The 15680-nt window shown below is 35.1% G+C and overlaps 1 protein-coding gene across 6 annotated transcripts in view; it reads left to right on the top strand.

Annotated features, from left to right (window-relative positions):
- The first annotated feature begins 449 nt into the window (after nucleotides 1-449).
- LOC128887345 (QRFP-like peptide receptor) overlaps nucleotides 450-15680 on the top strand; it is a 79640-nt gene continuing 64409 nt past the window's right edge. For 3 of the 6 annotated variants that reach the window (XM_054143147.1, XM_054143144.1, XM_054143148.1), the window contains exon 1: nucleotides 471-679. The gene's annotated coding sequence lies outside the window, so the exon portion shown is untranslated. Of the gene's footprint in view, nucleotides 680-13450; nucleotides 13469-15680 lie in introns of those variants that run through there. The other 3 variants (XM_054143145.1, XM_054143150.1, XM_054143146.1) reach the window with 3 other exon arrangements.

The following is a 15680-nucleotide window of genomic DNA, read 5'->3' as shown; positions in this document are numbered from 1 at the left end:
TTTTTGTAAAGGAAAAAGTTGTTTAAAATCACCTCCCGAACTATTCCTTTCAATGTGTTACAACATTTTTCGGACACCCTGTATTTCGTGAAGATTTGCTAAGAAATTATGCACGGTATCGTAACGGTATCGACTATCATAAAAATACACAATTTAGCAATTATTCTCTTCCATTTCTTGACTAGTCACGTAAGAAAATTCATTACCTCTAGACGATCATTTTTGAGGTAAGTGATATTTGAGTTACACTTTTTTCCCCTTAAAAAATTTAATGATTTTCTAATTTGCATACTGTCGAGATGGTAATATGATTAATATTTTTCGTTTTGCTTTGACTATGGTTTCTTTTACATGTGGGACGAGGCGTCGATTGTCTTCGTTCGTTGTTCGAGTAAGTTCGTTCAGCTTCGGGGTGAATCGGGGCGACTCGGGTTGGCGGGTAGTTCCGTAGTCGCGTGGCGTGGCTTCGTCGGTGCTTCAGTTTATAGATACCACTCGTACGACGAACATCGCGGTACAGTTTTCCTCGAATCTGTTAACTTCGCGTCTGTCAAGAAATGTCTGTCAAGAAGTGAGTGACAAGTAAGTGAAGCAGACAATTGCATTATCTAACGAACGAAGTGTATGTACATGGTGCAGCACAGTGGTCTTGTTTCGGTTGTTCAACAGCGTCTTCATGGTAAGCGTTTGAGTAAACTTGAACAACGATAAGATTTTATTTGCAAAGAATCTCCTGGATATTGTACGATGTTATATGCACTATAATTTGGAGTTTCGTCGATTTCTGTGTACCAAGCTGGAACACTTTCTCGCGAAGTTAGGGCGACCCGTCATAAAGCTTAACTTCGTATATAATGTGTTATCACTGGGTTGACATTTATTGGCAGAAAGCTTTTTGGTAAATCCACTAATGCCGCTCTGTCTCGCGAGGGTTAATGGATACGGAGGTCAGTGTGCGTAACTCGATACGCGATATTACTTCCTGACATAACGAATCTTCGTGGCGTATAATCATAGGCCTATTGCATTTCGACGGGGGTGAAGCATCACCTTTGATAGTCTACCTAACTTCGTACAGAACTTGCCGAGGGATTAAATGAAATTTATAGTCGTCTCGAGGATGAAAGAAATTTTAATGCATCATTGTCCATAGAGTCTTCTTTCGAGCTGAATAAGAGCGTTAATTGTAATGAGACGTAATCGTAGGTTAAATTGGCTAATCGTGGGTTGACATTAGGAATAAACTTTATTTTTACCCTGTCGTGAGACATTAGCGTTACGAAACGCGTGAACTGTGATGAATTCTCGGAAGGCTGGAGGTCGTTGTGAATGATTTTTTTGTTTCCGAGGTAACGACACCCAACGCAGAATGCAAATAGAAGGAGTACAGAAGGGTCTGCGGAGGCTTTGAGGCGAGCGATAATTACGAACTTTTACGAGAGTTATCCGTTTAAAGATTTCTTTCATTGATAATGGTTGACAATAGCGGGCTCTGAAAGATGAACGGTTCTCGGGTACGTATTGGCGAACGTCCGGCATTTGGAATATGTACCATATTTGTTTTGTAAAAATATGCAAATTGGGCGAGCCACGCATGAATCGAATAATCGAAATTTGCACATTTGGATGAAAAACGTGATGTGCAATTTTTCCCGTGCATTATTTCCGTCACAAGTTTTTCTTAACTGATAACGTCGATTCTTATGCCCTTTTATTTTTCAAATGGAGGTAGCTGTATTTCGCGTATACCAATACTTAATAAAGGATGAAGGATATCGGGTTTTGTAAACAATTTTTTATATTCATCGATATTTAAACATTTCGTAATATATGAATGTTTTCAATCTTAAACAGCCGTATTCTCAGAAGATCTTTTAAGGGGATATTAGGAATTTTAATCATTTTACACAGAATAGTAGACATGTTAAACTAATAAAACAAATCTTCTTTTGTTTATTTTTAATAATTTTACCAATTTTAGTATGGCTACTATCAATGAACAAAAATTATTAGAATAACTAATACAAATTTTCTTTATTGGTTTAACATATTTAGAATTATATGTAAAAAGACTAACAATTCACAAGTATTTGTTGTATAAAATAAATATTCTTAAGGAAAACGTATCTTTTCAAGAATTCTTCTTTCAAGTATGAATTAATAGTAAAACGTTGAAAATAATTCATATAATTATTATTAAAAGATAGATTGGTTATATAATATACCAATGTTTTTCTTTCTTCCTTATTAATAATGCTTTGTTTATAATTGTAGAAGATTAAATAGTGCGTCTTTCATGCATTTATGGCGTATAGTACAATGACAAACATAAAAAAAATGTGTATAATGTATGTAAAATTTATTTCATTAATTAGTATTATAATATTAATATTTCGTTTTACATAAGTGGATATATGGTTATGTTTCGTACTCGCTTGTGTGTTTTAATTCTTTATTTTGCTTTGATATCCGTCACGTCTGTTATATCAATAAGAGTTTCGAATTTATTACCGTATCGGCTAACATTGTTGTTGTTTTGTGAAGCAGATTAGTTTTAGCGTGCATAGGAAATAGCATCGAACGTGCGATTGTTTCGTCGAACTTTACAAAGTTTTGAAATTAACTGATTGAAAGGCGGGAACATCGCGTAGGCGATGTTTGTATTTTGATTGAAGCTATAAATGTTTATTCTCGCTGGAAACTCGAGTCGCAGTCATATTTGTTCCACAAGACTGAACAAGTTGATTGAAATTGTTTCGGAGTTTTGTTCGTCTCGCTATATTCGCAGACTCGTCGTCTTTGTCGTACGTCCATGCGGAAAGTTTCTTTTCATCATGTAAAATTGTCTGACATTCTTTTTGTAACTGCCGTAAACTTTCATAAAGGTATAGCAAATAAATTGTGTATCGAAGAAATTGTTGAACTGTTTAGAAAAATATTATTTTGAAGAGTAAAGAATCTATTTGATTTTGAATTGTGCGTGACTCTGTGAAAATTAAATAGGTAATTTGTTGTTGGAGATTTATATGATAGTATTTAAAGATAGTCTTTCATTTTATTTGGTGGTAAGGCGATGTTCATCCATATATTTTACAAGAGTAGATGAATAAAATATATCTTGGATATACAATTATTAAACAATGTATCCTGATATACATCTTGAAATATAACATTATCCCGAATGATACATCATTATTTTTTAGAAATTTCTCGATACACTATTATACACTTGAGGACAATACAATATTGGCTAAAACATTGACATACAGATAGAAAATAAATTGTTCGTATAATGAGCAATATACATTTCTACTAAATCTAGTAGTTCTAGTAATTCTAGTAAATATCTAAATTTTAGTTAATAGTCGTACAACAATACAGTATACGTATTCATTCATTCGACACCCGCATCTCTTCTCTCTCCAATTCTTGTATACGATTAAACTTTGATCTCTAAAAATTGCCAGGACTGAGTACGTGAACGTAAAACATTCAACTGTGGATATAGGTAGTTGATAAGTGGGAAAGTAATACACAGGGCGAGACACCTAACATTATCACTCCACAAATCATCGTTTAAGGAGGGAAATGGGTTTAGCACTACGTGTTTTTAGTGATTTCCATGAATCTGTTTAGTAAGAAAGGAGTATATATAATTTAATGAGACTTTGAGAATATTTTATACATATATTCAAGTAAATATTGTAATTTTTTGGAAGTATTTTCTCGGAAAATATGGAAGATATCAAACGTAGCTGTTTTGCGTACATTCTGAAGGCCACAGTTTTCATCCGAAATCAATAGGGATTTAAATTTATTTTAAAGACATGTCGTTCTTCTATAAGAACCTACTTTTGGAGTAATATCATTGTTTAAACTATCTTTTTATTGCAAGAAACGTTATACAAAAATGGCAAAAAATTATGCCCTTTCGTTTAAGCACCTCTAAAAATGCATTACAGAATTTCTTAGGGAAGAATTTAGGTTCATATAGAAAAAAGACATGTCTTTAAAGTAAATTTAAATCCTTATTGATTTCAGATGAAATCTGTAGCCTCCGGAACATACACAAAACACCTACGTTTGATGGTGACCTCCGATGGGTAGCAGTAGCAGCTTATATCTTTCATATTTGCTGAGGAAATTACAATAATGCTCTCAAAGTTTCATTAAATTATATACATTCCTTTTTTGCTAAAAAAATTCATACAAATCAGTAAAAAATGTTTAACGTCATGTTGTGTGGGATTTGCTGGTTATCTATGATTTTTTAAATAAGTCACACATATATTTTTGAACGAGTCATTATAACTTTGATTAGGAAAATTTGTATAAACAATATGTAGCGTTCTAAACATTTTTGAAACGTCTGTCATTTGTTGCGATATTCAGTCAATATAAACGTTTGTCTTGAGCCTGTTTGAAAATTATTTTTCGCATCCAGCTAAAAGACTGTAGAAGAAACGTGTAAAATCCTATTGAAAAACACCGATGATTCTTCAATATTGAAAAAAGATATTCTTCAAATTATAATATATACGTTCTTCCTCTCGTACGAAAAGTAATAAAAATGTTTGGGGTGACAATGTTGGGTGACTCACCGTGTATATCACGAGATAATGAGATGTTGCCTCGCTATAGGGGTGCAAATCCCTTGTGAATCGTTTTCATCGTTCGATGGGATTCTGTCCACGTATCACATAAGAATTTCGATATTTTGCATTCGATTGCTATCTGCTACGACAGTCAATATATTCGGTGTTTAATTCGTAAGGAAAACCATGTTCTTTTTTTTTATTATCAATGCGCGCCCTTTGTTGCACTTTTTGGCTTTATTATAAGATACTTATTAAACTATTACTAGAAAAATACTATTCGATAATACAATTAATTACTACTAAACAATATTAAATAAATCTGCGAAGATAAATTTGAGTCTTGTTGTTTTTCGGTTTTTCTAACAATTTGTTAAAATAAGTCAAGAGACTCTTTTACTAATTTCTGTAATAAGATAAAAATTCAATGAAATTCTAGTTCGTTAAGATTGTTCGAAAGATTCGTTCACTATCTTCAGTAACAAGGAAACAATTCAAAGGAAATTCTAGTTCGTTCATCTTCAGTTATATTAATCATGAAGTCATTTTCTCGTAATTTTTTTCATGTTCAGTTAATTAGAATTTGTCATCGGGTTTCTTTCCCTGCGTTAATCTTCTGTTCACACTTTCGGGTTTTCCTAATTCTGTCAAGTAACAGTCGACACGATGCGTCGAAAAGAATTGTGGCGCAATCGTTTCTGTTCATTTTTCTCAATGAACGACCGTGAACCAAGAGCTTCTCACAGATTGAAAGAGGCCCGGGTCATTTACCTTTTAAAACTTTCGACATTCGTTGAAAAGCCTTCGGCGTATTAAAAGATATTCGTTTCTGTATAGCTAGTAATATTTTTGGTACAAATTGCGTTCTGTTTTGAGTTAGGTATCGGATTTCATAAGTAAAACTAGCAGGTTCTACCTTACGCGTGACGCTGTTAATTGCTTCAACGATCTTTCATTATTTGGTCGTTTATTAGTAAATAAATAGTTTGAACAAACCGATAGGATTCGTTAGAAAAGCCTTACCGATGAAAAATTAAAGTACTTATTCATTTATTGTTCGTATCGAACGATACAATTTGTGTTAATAATAATGAATATTCTTCAGAAACGTAACCATACACTTTCTGTTTCCTAATATTTTCATTTGAATTTATAAATAAATAACGCATGAGTTCCCATTTTTTATGCCAGATAGCGTCGTTGAAGTTTGCAGAAATCCATTTAAATTCAAATTTGTATGTTTGTGAATTCCCCATAATTACTATAATTTTTGTTCGATTCGGATGAAATTTCATTTAGTTGCTCCTTACGTTCCGACGGAAAGTACAGGTTACCTAATTTGCAGGAATACTTGTCATAAATATTACGATACGATACCAAAGTCTCTATTAGAATATTTAGAAAGAATGCAGTTCACAAGAATATTCTATAAATACAAATTAACAAGTGAAAATGATACTGTAACATAACGTAATACATTTTCGTTGCTTAACGTGTATTTGCTCGAAACTATAGAGTAACTAAACAGCAAAACAATAACGCTATTCGAATTATCTTTGCGACAGACTGTAAGCCACAGAAGAGAAATAAAAACGCTCTGCTTTGAACATAATAGTAATTGTTATAGGAAGAACCTCGAAATCGTCTCATGTGAAATGCATAGACTTTTTTGTCGGCTGTCGATACTCGAGACGCGTCTTTTCTTTCGTCGACGGTGATGGGGACGCCGGTTAAGTACGATTGGCCACGTGTCATAAGCTCGTAAGTAGTATCGCGCACGGGCATGCATCGGATAGCGTGGTCATCGGGAGTAAATCAACCGAATGTGTACGACCGTCTTTTAGCGAAATTCGAGAGAACTGGGCCAAACTGGGAATTATTCCCTCGCGTAGCACTTCGTCACGTAGTTATCCGATGGAAATGGTGTCCTACGCAGAATGTGTTTTCTTCCATTTTTGGAGCTCTTGCCCACGGAATTCAGCACGTTCAGTAATTCATTTTCTTCCTCGAAGTGGTTCACAAATTTAGATTAATTTTCGAGCGTTTTGCTTCATTAGAACGAGTAGCTCTGGTGAAGTATTAATGTCGTAATTCTGTTTAACAAATCACGTTGACATTTATAATAGGACGAAATAATTGTGGTGTACACGGGCATGTTATTGATGTTGTTCAATGGAGGGATATCAGGCAAAAAGTACTGTTTAGGCGATGTTTTAAAATTAAACCATCGAACAAAAATCTACTTTTCTACTAATAGGAAGAAAAGCGAAGATATACTCTTATAGAAAAAGAACATTACTTTGAAAAAATTTCAATAAAATCACCTAGTGACGTGTTTGTCTTCTAATACGATTCGAATTGCATATTGAATATTTGTCTACAATTACAAATGGAGAAACTGTTTAGATAGCTTTAGTCAGACAAGACTCCTTGTACATCTTAAATAATGTTGATGTTACTTGAAATAGAAACGTGTTATTTCACTTCCATCGTAACTTGAAATTTCGTATGTAGTGGAAGGTAATCGTTTAACTCTATGTGATTCTATAACGAAATAGTTCGGTCATTACCGCAGCAAGGGTGTCGCATCTTGTTACAGGAGTCGGTCATGTAAATCTCGCCGAATTCCGAGCAGTTTAGTTAATTTAATGTTACCCGAAGTTTGTTGCAAACCAGCTCGTGATAGTGTACGATGCTGAACGCGTGTTCCCAGACCGACAGCCCACAAACCAAACACCGCTCTGGTTGACACAATCGTGATCTGGCAGTTTGACAAATGTTCGTGGATACGACCTCCGAAAATTCGCGTGCATTCAGAATATCGTAGGACTCTATCCGGCTATGGCCTATAAATACTAGTTTATTGCTAACACGTGGCGCTTGTTTGCATGCATAACTTCCGGTGCAATATCGAACCTAGCCCGCACCTTGTGGACCAGTCGCCGAACGACCATGCAAATTGAGTTTATCTCAGGACTGTTTATGCACTTCAATTTCTACTTTGGCGGTGTAGTCTTGAAGTTCAATGCGCTTTAAGTGCTACCGAGCATTACAGCGATGCTTTGGGCCCTGAGGCGGTGATTGAATTATTATTATTATTATTGGTTTGAACAACGTTACCACGAACAAGTCTCTGTTTCACACATTGCTGAAAAGCCCTGTTTGGAATTAAATTATAAAATAAGACGGCCATTTTATTACGACTTGAGTCTATATTATAGCATTTACGCATACTGTTTTTTACGGGTACACTCATCGTGGATAAATAGCAATATTTAGTGTTATGACGAGAATCCTGTGTAGAAAGTAGTTACAATTTGCTGTTTGCGTTGTAATTTTTGTGGAAATTAAAATATATTCGTGAATGCTAGGATGTTTTGAAATATTTGGAGGCCTTGATGAAATTATAAAAATGATCAAATGATAAAATATAATTAATTAGTCACTCGAGCAGAAAGTGCATGGTGTGCCTATTAGTAATCTTCAATCATTAAAACGAAAGATAGTGGACGCATGTGAAGAAATTACAGACATTCAATGTCAATCAGAAAACCAGTAGACAGATTTATTATTTCGAAATTATTTATTCCTAATTTCTAATAGAACAACTTCAGAAGTAAGTAGCTCTTGAATTAAACGTTTGCGAGCACATTTCTAGAGGAAATTTTTGTTTGTTTGGGTGTCTTGAATTCATCTTTTAAGTTTGGCCATTTAATCCGCGAACACCTTGTATAACGAAATGGAAACAATACATGGGTTCATTAAAAAAAAAAATATACATGACTTAAATCTTATGAAATGATGCCGTTAGGAAAAATTCTCTTTATTGCTACATGTCTCAAAGATAATGTAACTCAATCCTCGTGACCTTCTTTTTTATAAGATCTTAAATAATCAAGATATTCAAGTATTTTAATTTAAATACTTTATACTCTACAGTAAATTGAATAGCATCGGAAAAGGGAAGGTGCAAAGACGGGATAGCTTTTGATCGTAACTTCAAAGTCTGATTTTAAATCCAACTTCAAGGTTGCTTTTAAATCCACCCTCAAAGGCCAATTTCAAACCCAACCACAGAGTTGCTTTCAAACCTAACCTCGGGGCTGCTATTTAAAATTGTCGTAATATAACTAACTACTGTAATAAACGGTTTTAGGAAAGAGGTTTTAGGATCTTGTTTTTTGACAATTAAATACGGCTGTCGCGGTAGTCGTGATGGACATTAATACCATTACTCCATACCATTTATGTTTTTGTTAAGAAATAGAAAAAGGATCTCAAAGTTTTTTTTTTTTTTGGATTATCACTTTAGAGAACATCTGAAGAATCAGTAAATTTAAAATAATTATCAAGATTACAAAAGTATTTTTTAATTCTTTAAATTAATCATACAAAAGTCTACAGCACTTTAATTCGTACAAATTCATACAATCCTTAAGCACGTTGTAAATAGGTTTATAATTGATCTAATAGCGTGATTCCTTATAGTTTTCTTTATATTCACCACACCAAATAAATTACGTATAGAACATTTTTAATTCAACATTTTAGCCACGACACTGGACTTTCTTGAATTATTCCCTTTCATTCCTAGCGCTTCTACTTTGTTTAAAAAAGATTGGTATCGGGGGCACATGTAATAATAACTTAAAAAAATTATCGTTCCATATAGTTTGGCCAAGTTCCATACAGTCTGGTCGATCTATTTTGAAACAGTGATGCCGATATTGCAAGATTCATAGAGTTTCCTTTGAACGGTTTCACAGCGTAGTAATTTTATTGTTATTCCTCGGAATCCGACAACAATGGAAGAACAATAGAAAACAATATCGATATGGGCCACTCCGTAACATGGTTTTCGTATCGACTCAGGAACAAATTGTCCGAAAAGAAATTTTCGCGACAATTACGCGATCAGTGTCAGATAACGCGACCGAACGAATTTGCATGCTTTCAATAAAAATGAGTCGTGACTTTCGGGGTAACACAGACCTATTCGCAGTTTAACGACGTCGTTTTGTCAGCCGGTACATCATTGGCCGAGAATCCATCATTACCCCAACAGATTCTTGTCATCGGAAATCCATTTCTCGACCAGAAGCTGGACCGTTGGCAAGGAGCCCACGTTCGGGTCGTCTTCGCGGTCGACAGTGGCTTTACTTTGAGAACAATTTATGGAACGTTAGACGCAGAAGAATAGTCTTTCGCAAGAGGAATTAAATGAATTCTTCTTTGCAGTTATTGGGTATTTGTTGGTTGCAACGTTTCGAAACCCTGGTGTAGGTTCTTCTTAGCAAAGAAGGTGTGCGTTATATTAGAAGCAGGGGAAAATCGTTTTCCGTGAAATAAATTAAACAAAACTAGTTTTCATTTAAATTTCAATTCTTTACCTGGTTCTGTAAAAATATGAATTTGAATAAACATCCACAGTCTACTTTTAACTATACCATATTTGGCTCCTCTATTTAGGTTCGTATAGAATTTATTCTACATATAAATTCCGCATAAATAACATAGCGTTAGCGAGGGTTACTTGTATATACAGAATATCCCCCCAAAAAGTGGGTTCTATTAGTGTTACGTAAATTCTGTCAACGACATTACGAAATGTATCGATGACCAGCGTTACTAACACGAGTAATCTATAGTAAATTCTGGAAATGATCACCAATTTCACACAGAGGAGGTGATCGCGTCGCAAAATTGGCTGACACTTCCCTCGTAACATATGTAAGGTGACGTTGGTCCAGTAACTACCAAAGGATTCTATCGATCGTCTCAATTTTCGAAAATGTTTCCGTAGACGTGTTCGAGGTGACTATTTTACAGGAGAGTTACTCTCACGTTCTACTCACTGATGCGGATAATGGGCGCCCAATCAGTGCCTTATTGTAGCAGAGAAATGTGCAGGAGCACCATAGTACTGGAAACAGTATCGTTCTTGCTAGAGGAATGTCTGTGTATGGTAACTGGGAGGATACTGTATAAACAATTCAAGCATGCATTCTTCGATTAGCTAAAGAAAATATCAGGTTAGCCGTTCACGAAGAATTATTTATGCTTGCCATGCAACGAATTAAGTAATTGCAGATGAATTTTCAATCGATCGTCACAAATGACTGTTGTGGTGATTAAAGATTCTATCGAGAGTGAAAAGTCTCGAGTGAAATAAATTTTGTTTGAAAATGCAGAATAGATGTAATTTTTGTTTTGAAGTCAAAACTAAGACTTCAATCGTTGGGTTAGAATTAACGAAGTCAATTAATTGAATTTAAATTATAAGCATGTATCTATTTTTGTGAAAAAAAAAAGAATGTTCTCAATTTTCTGAACATGCCATGTATTCAGACAAATCTCAAGTTACGCAGAGTGCTATACCAGGGATAGGTGATTCCTCGTGTAAAAATAAATAGAATATATAGAATACTATATTTTCATTCGAGTCTCCGTTTTGAAGATAATCGATTTTGCATATTCTTGGTGCACGATTGAATGGCGTGCGACTGAATTCGACTTGTCTGACACGTCTGGCCATTACATAACGTTTCTACTTGTGTTTGTATTTGTAACTTGTAACCAGTAATCGTAGTGTAATCAAAGAAAGATTACCTAAATTGGACTACTTTAGATATTTTCTTCAGTTGTAACGTTTTTGATAAACAAATTGAAAATATTTTTACCTTTATTATTTTATATGCTTCAGATATCAATACATGAAAAGGATAATCGGTACAAGTATATTTAATAGATTAGAAATGTTATAATTTAGGAAAATGTTGAAAGTAGTGCAGTTTAAGCAATTTTTCTCTGTCTATCTTTATTGACGGAAAACAGATATCATGGTATCGTTAGTCGTCCACGAACACCAACGGAAGTAGAAACAGTGAGTAATGTACAGACACGTTCCCCAGTCGTCAATCTTACTCTTGTACCAAGAATTTTCAAAATCGACTTTTTCGAGAACGCAAAGGCATGTAGCAACAGAAATTTATTCTACATTTTCTATTTACGTTTACACGCCATAATTGTCTATACATAAAACCATAGTAATCTAGTTTCCGACATACGTTCTTTATTCAATTCCAATTAATGGAACTCGAGCAATCCACATCACCATGCGACTCAGAAATTCCAGTAACGTGTTACGAAGATCTTATACTTTCTATACAGATCGATACATTTGTAATTAGCAGAATATATTGGCAGAAATAATGTTCAAAGCATGTAATTTTAACTCACGTAGAAAGTATTTGTATCAGACGTTCTATATATTCGGCAGAAATTCTCAAACATCAACATTTCGCCGAACTGAATACTGGTATTCCATTCTAGGTAGTGCACGGTAATTAAAGATCGAAGTAAACTTCCGCTCGGAGTTGGAGAAAATTGCCATGAAATTGGAGCACTTTTCAGCCGAGAAAACCGAAAACGTTGCGCAAAAGTTTTGTACACTAAGCGACGTCGGACTTTTCGTTAACACCGTTCTAATTGCGTTTCGAACTTTCGTTCAATCAGTTTTAATTTTCTGTAATTGGGATTCACGCATATTTTCGGCCCTGACTATCTCGAAGTGTCTCGATTATCGATCGGTGGCTCGATGGCTCGTATTTATCCGCGCTGTCCCGATGGATTCGGCTATCTTCCACAGGAACGTTCTCTTCAAACTGTTTGTAACAAATATCGCTCGCGAAGACGGTCTCGCCTCGACAGTTTGATTGTTTGTCTTCCGTCACGGTCGGTTTTTGTTCCCTGCTTGTTATACTTTAATGATCGCTTTTTGTCAGACATTGTTTGCGAGAAACAAACGGCATTGGAGAACGTGTTTGTCAGGCGAGAGTGACTTATATATTCATGGTGCGGCCAAGTTTTTACATAGATTTGCAAGATTACATTCGCGCCTTGATGAAGGTACAGTCAGGTAGGTAGATAGATGTGTGCAGGCACTTAAGTAGATAGACAGGTAGCTGGACAGATACATGGATAGATAGGAAGATAAATAAATAAGCAGGTAAATGGATATAGAGATGTTTTCATAGATAGATATATAGATAGATAAATGAATAAATAGAAACGTAAATTAATACATAGATAAATAGATAGATAGGTGGATAAGCAAATAGGATATACTCATCTATAGATAATTAAATAAAAAGACATGATATTACCTAAACGTTACAAAATGCATCAAACACATGCAAAATAGAAAATTTATTATAAACCACGTGACGAGAAATGGAAAATTGGAAAACTTTGGTATTGAATCAAAAATGAAATTAATCCTTGAGAATTAACAATCCCCCCAAAATAATCAATCTTCTGCAACAAACAAAGGACTATGCGATGCTCGTAATGCAAGAGAAAAATTACAGCAAATTCCTGTCTGATTAATTAACATCATCCAATTGTGTCCCTGTCAAAATTTGCTTTTTCGTTTCTTCTGGGTTATACTTCCAGTAGAACTTACAGCGTGACCAAATAGCTGTCGCGTTACTCGGACAACGTGTGCACTTGGCTCAGTTTATCTCTAAGTTAATAATTGGAAAAGTTTTGGTAGAAGTTGGCTGGAGGTAGTTGAATTTAAAGGATGCCGCGACGGAGGTTGGAAATGACGCGTAGAGGCGGGTAACGCAAGCTTCAGTTGTTCCAGACGTTTAACGCTTTTTCCGCGTCAAGTGTTAACGATGACAATATCTAAAATTAGTCGCGGACGTGGCTAGGGAGATCATGTTTTGTGCGAATACCGACGAGCGTTCCTGCAGTGTCTTGCATAGGAAGATGAGTCGTATGAATCGTTGCGCGTTGATACCTCGGACATCTATTTTTGAAGTGTTACCCATTGTTAATGGAACAGCGCAAGAAAATGGAAACGTGAGGTATTTATGAAATGTTGTTGTAGACAGAATTTTCAACTTTATTTTTATTTTTTAGTTGACAACTCTTATCTTTTTTATCGAAGTGAACTGATTCTACTCGAGATTACAATTTCAACCCTTTGCACTCCAGATTTTCTGATTTCGGTACAGTTCTGTCGCGTCTGTCTCGACATAGGACAGCAAAGGGTTAATAGCCATTGAATATCTAGGAACATGATTTTTGTAACTTTGGATAACTATGGAAACTGTCATTATTCTAAGATTTTCACTTCCTACTTATTAAAACTACAAAAATTTCTAACTTTTAGCGAAAGAATTCACAAAAATCTTTTTTATAATTTTATCTATTTATACTTACAAGATGCACAAGTTTTTCCTATTTTGTTTTAATCGTGGTTTCTTCAGTTTCAAACATTTGTCAAGCATTTTTTATTAATTTTAAAGATTAAGCTCTGAGAAGATGAGCACGCGGATGTGCTCCATGTGGAGGATTTCCAAATTATCCAATCGAATATTTTTTATATTATTCTCATCAGTCCAACCAATCATTTCACGGAGAAAAAGATCTTCAGTTTTCTTCAAAATGGTCAAGGTGGAATGATCCAATGAAAAGGTCAACATTAAGAACATATTTCCTAATTCATAGTTTCACTTAATCAATTAAGAATATTTTCAAATGTTTTACAAGAATCGCCTGGTTTGCGCGCTTATGTGTTCTCCGTCGTCTCCGGCACGTCTCCGAACTTTAATCTTGAGATCATAAATTCCGCAATTAGAAACGCGAGTCGTAAATCACGAACATTAGAAACAGACTGGCTTCCACGCGAGCACCGGTAATGGAGCAAGTTTGAACGCAATGCGATAAGAAATAGACTTGGCTTCAAAATCAAAGAGGTACACGGTTTTTTGAAAGAAGCTTCAGGCTTTTGAATGCTGATAACTATAAAGATTCCATTTTTTTCAGGTGTTTCACATATGTTAATTAGGCAGTGACTCAGGAAATTGATCGAGCACAACTTTTCGTTATCGTTAAAGGCGCAATCGTTAATTAGAAATCTTTGGAAACGTATTTAATATATAATTTAATTGGTTACATATTTTTCAGAAAAATAATTATTCGATAAATTGGAAATTATGGAATTGTTTTAATATTTTGTATATTCACTATTTCCATCGATGATAGCTTGTAGTTGTTTAAGCATACTTTCTATAAGTTTTTCACATTGTTCAGGGGGAATTTTTTTCTTTAATCGACCCCTAATATTTTCAATAGGATTGAGGTCTGCTGATCGTTTTAAAGTACACACGTTTCGCAATAATTACTGAAAACTGCATCGAAGAATTTCTTTAAGAATAGCCCTTGCAGACTAGAGGCATCTCCATCAACTTTTATCCGGAACAAAAAAAAACCGGAATATTCTTTTAAAGTAGACGAGTAGAAGTACGTTCGAGAAGGCTCTTTTCCAACTCGATTTTAAGTCAGACCCAACAATTTTTAAAGATACATTTGCATTCATCGGGGACGTCCGGTGGTAGATATATTATATGGCTTCAACGCGAAGTTCTATCCGTTTTAAGATCGCACTTAAAACACTTGACACGAAACACGAAAAGTACATTAGATTAAAAAGTGGTCGGTCGTGACAGGATATATTTTCGAATGCGATGGCGCACGTTAATTGCCAATTCGACATGAATGCGCAATTATGTAACAACTTCGATTGGACTTCCGCGAAGCAATTAGACGTGCGAATTAGTGAATCGAGGAACGGATTATTTACCAACTGGGATTGCCTTGGAGTGAACTATAAATTCACTTGGCTCGCTAACTGAAAGGAATAGGAAATCATTTAACTCTGAGCACCTGTTCGCTGATTCCACCCGAGTTTAAAATTGTGTCGATCTGATAAATCACAGATCGGTCTGTGAATCAGGGTTAATTTGTTCATGATGATATGGGGAAGTTCATCCAGTAGCTACATCGGACACGAGTTCCGCTCTTCCGGAGCTGACTCGCAAAGCTGATGCGAGGATTTGAAATAATTTGGGTTCGTCGAGGGTTCCTTCCAGTCGTGCGGTCACAGGGAGTCAATCATGTTCTATCTCTCAGCGGAGAAATTCCTTCTGGACGAGCCTCTTTAATAAAATATTGACTTCAAGAGGACGCGCATGTCAGAGAATCTACTTCTTATTTTTGTACTAAATTGTAAAT

The sequence above is a fragment of the Hylaeus anthracinus genome, unplaced genomic scaffold (assembly GCF_026225885.1).
Source record: "Hylaeus anthracinus isolate JK02 unplaced genomic scaffold, UHH_iyHylAnth1.0_haploid 11985, whole genome shotgun sequence".
Classification (NCBI taxonomy): domain Eukaryota; kingdom Metazoa; phylum Arthropoda; class Insecta; order Hymenoptera; family Colletidae; genus Hylaeus; species Hylaeus anthracinus.
The sequence above is the reverse complement of the archived record's forward strand: the minus strand, read 5'-3'. Positions and strand labels throughout refer to the sequence as shown.